Source organism: Suncus etruscus, chromosome 2 (genome assembly GCF_024139225.1).
Source record: "Suncus etruscus isolate mSunEtr1 chromosome 2, mSunEtr1.pri.cur, whole genome shotgun sequence".
Classification (NCBI taxonomy): Eukaryota; Metazoa; Chordata; class Mammalia; order Eulipotyphla; family Soricidae; genus Suncus; species Suncus etruscus.
In genome coordinates, this window is record NC_064849.1 from 81,189,490 (window position 1) to 81,195,867 (window position 6,378).

Below are 6,378 nucleotides of genomic sequence, written 5' to 3' on the forward strand. Positions count from 1 at the left end.
TTCACTATTGTTTATCTATATTATTAGACTACAGGCTCAAAATGATTTACTTTATTTAGATTGGCTTAATTTTTTGTCTGTAAGCAGTTATGTTCAGGGATTTCTCTCTGTTGGTGCCCATGAAACCATATGTGGTGCCCGAAGTAATTATATCTGGGTCAGGAGACACCTGATCCACTGTATCATCTCTTCCTCCCAGAAACTTTGATCTTTATAAGATCTTAAAACTTGATTTTGGGGTGGTTATTTTAAAAACTATGGGGGAATTTCAATCAGAAGTTTCTGAGAGGGTAGACAAGAAACAATTATTTCCCATGAGAATAAAGCAGGCAACATCTGTATCAAGGAGAAGTGCTTTTCTATGTGGGCCTGAGTTCTATTCAGGAGCAAAAATAAGTGAGCATAGGTTATGGCCTTGCTTATTTCCCATATGAGTCCCAGTTGCTGAACACTCTTGACTCTGATGCACTTATTTTCAACTTTGTCTTCTGATTTCTCTCATCTTCATCTCTGCTATTCCAATATCATTAAGAAATTACTATACCCATTTCCTAGTATACTATTTATTAATTATGTATTTATTATGTTAGGTAGATATAGGCTAATGGAATACAGAAAATTCTTTTTATCATTCCTTTTCCTTTTTGTTTGTTTTTGGGTCACACTCAGTAGTTACTTCTGGTTATGTTCTCAGAAATTGCTCCTGGTTTGGGGGACCACATGAAATTGAAACCAGGTCCATCCTGAGTCAGCAGTGTGCAATACAAATGCCCTACCACTGTGCTATCAATCTGGCCCCTCCTTTTCTTATTTCTAAACTTAAAACTATAGAAGTGTTTCCAGTGTTTATTGATATTTTTTTCACCTTTTTTAGAATTGAGTTTCTCAACCTTTGTTTCTTTTTTTTTAGGGCACAAGAATTACAGTACTTTTAAATATTCTAAAGCCCGTATTTCTCTTTAGTTAAAAAAGCATTGTTTCTAAGAAGTAAGGAAGACTCAAAATTGATTTTCTATCTTCATTGTTCACAAATCATATGCAAATTCTACCTAGATTTTTAATAAATATCATAATGCATATTCATGATGAAGTCTTTCCGAAGTTTATTTGAAGAAAAAAATCTTACAAAGGTTAAAATTCTAATTAGGCAATGACCTCTTAAGAGGCTCTCGAGATTATCTATATTATTATTCAATTTATATTTATTAAAAGACAGTTATGTGATCATTCTTGTGGCCATACTAATTAAAAAAGGGGTTACACAGATAATAAAGGGGTCTGCTCTCATGGAGCTTGTTTCAGCTGATAATTAAAAATAACTAAACAGATTAAAAGTAATTTTTGTTAGTAATAAATATAAAGAGAGTATAAGTATTTTTTTGCTAGTAATAAGAAGAGTAGCAATGAAAGGCAAAGTAGGTAACTGCGGGTTGAAAGAGGAAGAATGATCTTGGGGCCAGAGAGATAGCACAGCGGGTAGAGCATTTGCCTTGCACATGGCTGACCCAAGTTTGATCCCTGGCATCCCATATGGTGCCTTGGGCTTGCTAGAAGTAATTTCTGAGTGCAGAGCCAGGAGTAACCTCTGAGTACTACTGGGTGTGGCCTAATGGTCAAAATAAAATAAATAGATATACAATTATTTTTAAAAAAGAATAAACTGTATGCTGTTGTCAAACAATATCAAATAAGCAAATATTAAAGCTGTGCTATTAATGCTATAAAATAAAAATATTGCTTAAGTAAAGGAAATGTATAGGATACTTCATGTTAAAAATAATTTAATTTATATATAGCTTTATTTATTTATTTTTATTTATTTATTTTGGTGTTTGGGTCACACCCGGCAGCGCTAAGGGGTTACTCCTGGCTCTATGCTCAGAAATCTCTCCTGGCAGGCTCAAGGGACCATATGGGATGCCGGGATTTGAACCACGACCTTCTGCATGAAAGGCAAACGCCCCAACTCCATGCTATCTCTCCAGCCCTATATATAGCTTTAATAGTGCATCAGAATCAGGATCACTCACTGGGCAGCTTTACTAATACATCATTATTATTTCATGGTTCTGGAGGTTACAACTCTAAGATGTTGGCTGTGTTATTTTCTCCTGAGAGGTGCCAGGTAGATTCATTTGAATCTTTCTCTTATCTGCTTCTATTTTCTTATATCTGTAGAACCACCTGTGGTATGTAGATCCACCGCTGTCACCTTTGCCTCAAACACTTTAGTCATCTTTTATGTCTATCTAATCCAGGGGTCCTCAAACTATGGCCACATGTGCCACCATGGACATTTATTTGGCCTACTGGGTGTTTTTGCCACTGAAGCCTGTCCTGCTTTGCTGCCAACTCATCCCTGCCCACAGTGTGCATGTGTGGGATGCAGGCCTCACTCTTCGACTTCCTCCTTCTCTCTGTCTCTGAACTCCTCTCAGTTTCAGGCAGGGGTCCTCAAATATGGTCACCAAAATCAGGCCCATAGTTCTCATTGAAATACTGCTGTTTGTTGATTTAACTTTACTTGTTCTTCATTTTAAATATTGTATTTGTTTCTACTGTTTTGTTTACTTCAAAATAAGATGTGCAGTATGCATATGAATTTATTCATATTTTTAAAACTATAGTCCAACCCAACAAAGAACTGTGGGACTGTGAACTGACCCTTTTACAAAATCTGAGGGCCCCTGACTTTTATTCTGTTTTATAAAAGGAAAATATAGAGAGTTTTCCCATTATAAAAGGATTCACATTATATTGTATTTTGGAATCTACTTAGTTCATTATAATCTCAACTGTAAAAAAAAGGTACCAACAATTATGCTAGTTCTACATAACATCAAATTTTAAGTTCTTTGGGTACAACCTTTTATGGAATTTGTAATAAGACACTACAGCCAATAACAGATTTGTAATAGTAAATGCTGTAGAATAAACTATCATTCATGTAGAATGAATTTTTTACCTTGAAGTCTGAAGCTTTGAGTTCTACTGCACTAACTTAACTCATCTGCTTAATTAATTTCTTAACCCCTAAAATTGATTTGATATATTCCATGCAGTAAAACTTGTCCATTTACTTATGACTCAAATTACCTTTGCATTACTCAAGAAAAGTAATTTGATTGACATATATAATCTTTATAAAGAAATTGAGTTTGTTCTTATACATAAAAGAGACAAATTTGTTCAATCAGGCTTATTCCTGCATTATTTTTCAATCTGATAATACATGATTCAATGTTAAAATAAGTAAAAATAGAAGTTTGTGGGATTATGGGATTAATCCATTCCCACATCATTCAGTATAAGTTTTGTTACTCATTGGTTGGACCGATTACCAATCCATATCTATCCAGGATTCTGGTATTGGAACCTGATGATTTAATAGAAGTCCATTATGCATGGTGCAGACTTCCCTGTTGAAGAGTTGAGTAATATTTTTATGTATACTGCTCAAATATACTTACTTTTTCTACTCCTAGTATTTAAGTATTTCTTCGATCTTATTAAAACTTAATATTTTATTGTAATATGTATCTCACACTAACCAATTGTGCCACTGGAGCATAAATCTAATATTTTTCTACCCAATGTTTACTATTTAAACTGGATAAAACAATTTTTCATTGCTTACAGTTGAAAAGCTGAGAATACAAAACACTAACATGAAACAAACATCTCATCAAGAATACTCAAATACAGCTAGATTATCATTGAGGTTTGAAAGAGCCTCAAAGACAAGCTTAGGGAACTTATAGTCTTGAGATCTGTTTTGCAAGAAAAATAAAGTTAAAGAAGCTTTTCTAAGAGTCATAATAAACATCTCTGCACATTGCTATTGAATTAGGTATTTATGGGCTGGAGAGATACAGTGAGTAAAGTACTTAACCTAGGTTCAATTGACCTAGGTTCAATCCCTGCAATAGGTCATAGAAAAATCTGTAGAGGGCGGTTTGATCCCCTGGCATCCCATATGGTCCCCCAAGCCAGGGGCCATCTCTGAGCTCATAGCCTGGAGTGTCACTGGGTGTGATCCAAAAACCAAAAAAAAAAAAAATTTTTTTTAGAGATTTACTTTTTTAAGTCAATGTTCTCTCTTAAACATGAATTTATTTTCTTCTCCCCTTTTTTGCATCTTTCTAAGTTTTTTCAATAAAAAACAAGTTAGTTCACAGAAAATAAAGTTAATTTATATCATGCTAAGGGATTTTATAGTTTTTTAATATTGAATTAATGCTTCACATATATTGAATTTTCTGTCATTAAAGTGATTTTTGCATATATATTTTATCATGGTGTAATTACTAATGTATATACTTAATAAATATTTATAAAATAATACTAATGAACAAATTCAATATTACCTTTTAAGGATAAAACACACTTTTATACTTTTATTGGCCTATTCTGTTCTTTTATTTATTTTTTTTTTTTGGTTTTTGGGCCACACCCGGCGGTGCTTAAAAAAAAACAGAATAGCTCTCTGCGTCCTGCGGTGGTTTGAGGGGTTATTCCTGGCTGTCTGCTCAGAAATAGCTCCTGGCAGGCACGAGGAACCATATGGGACACTGGGATTCGAACCAACCACCTTTGGTCCTGGATTGGCTGCTGGCAAGGCAACGCCCGCTGTGCTATCTCTCCTGGCCCTATTCTGTTTTTTTGTTTTGTTTTGTTTTTGTTTTTGTTTTTTTTTTTTACATAAATTAACCCATTTATTATAGGCCAACAATGTTTCTGAATGGAGATCTACTGGTCTTTCAATTCCTTCAGTCTTCTGATGGCAGATTTAACTGTGATAGCAGAAGTGTGTATTGTAGGTCCAAGCGCCACCTGGGAAGGTTTTCATACAGGAACCGCAGTGCCAAATGCCTACAGCCCGTCTCTTCATCTTGGTCTTGCCGCAGAAGGAGCATGTGTACTGGCTGATCTCGATCTTCTTCACTATCTTCCGGAGGGAAGCGCCGTAACGCGTCCCATATTTACCCATGATCCCCACCTTCTTCGTGCAATTAGCCATCTTCCCTCAAACCACCGCAGGACGCAGAGAGCTATTCTGTTTTTTTTTAAACATTTTTCTTTTTTTTTTTTTTTTGGTTTTTGGGCCACACCCATTTGACGCTCAGGGGTTACTCCTGGCTATGCGCTCAGAAATCGCCCCTGGCTTGGGGGGACCATATGGGACGCCGGGGGATCGAACCGCGGTCCTTCCTTGGCTAGCGCTTGCAAGGCAGACACCTTACCTCCAGCGCCACCTACCCGGCCCCTTAAACATTTTTCTTAATTATACTTTTCTCAGTCTCACTACATCATTTGTAAGATTTTTTTATTTTATGTATGTTTTGAAATTTACATATAATGTGTCAGTATAAATTATGCATACATATTTTAATTTATATAACTATAAAAATGAAAATATGCAGTTCTTGGAAAAATTTAAAATTTCATTGATTTACAATTTTGTGCAATTTCAGGTGTAACTTTTTATTTATCACAATATTTTGTGGGCATTACCAGCTCCACAATTAAATTAAAAGACCTCTCATATATGAGCTATAAAGATACAAAGTAAGATAACAACAAGTTGTCAAAGTCATCATAATTGGATATTTTGTCTTCAGAACTGTGCATACAAGTGAGGGATCTGGTTGGATGCAGCTTTGGGAGAGGGGTGAAGGGAGCTGGCTATCTGGTGATGATATGATGTAGTCATGAAAAGTAAAATTAAAGTATAAATGTTTAAAAATTATAACCTATATATATTTAAAGAAAACACAATGCCCCAATAAAATTATTATATTTAAAATAAAATTGATCTTTATAAATTTCCAAATAGAGTTCATATTTTTACTATCCTCCTAAGTTTTTAGTTTGTACTGATACACATAATTATTTAATTTATTTTTTGTTTGTTATTCAAAGGGGTAATAGGTCTGTATTTGCTTAGTGGCAGGGGTAGAGTTACATTTAGTTTTAAGGGTAGGTTAGGAGTATAGATAGAGGTTGTGTAAAGCTAAGGATAGGGTTAGGGATATGGATAGGGGTAAGTTTGATTTAAGATTAGTAATAAGGGTAGGGGATTCAAGTACAAATGAACTTCTCTATATTTTTCTAAATACTTATAATACATGTGAATCTTATAAAATTACTTAGTTAAGATCAGATAAGATTAAAAATCAGATAAACTTTGTGTCTAAAATATAGCTAACAGTTTTCACATCATTAATAAGTAAATCAATTCAGCCAACTCTGTTAGTTCTTGCATTTAGTTTTGAATTATATTTTGGAAAACTTTTCTCTAAATATTAATTTATTCTATCATATAATATCTTGCCATATGATTTTTACCTCTAACACAAATAAGATGGTATTATAAAT

General features: G+C 34.2%; 1 pseudogene; it reads right to left on the minus strand.

Annotated features, from left to right (window-relative positions):
* Nucleotides 1-4,672: 4,672 nt before the first annotated feature.
* LOC126001177 (60S ribosomal protein L37a-like) lies at nucleotides 4,673-5,020 on the minus strand (annotated as a pseudogene).
* Between the last annotated feature and the right edge of the window lie 1,358 nt (nucleotides 5,021-6,378).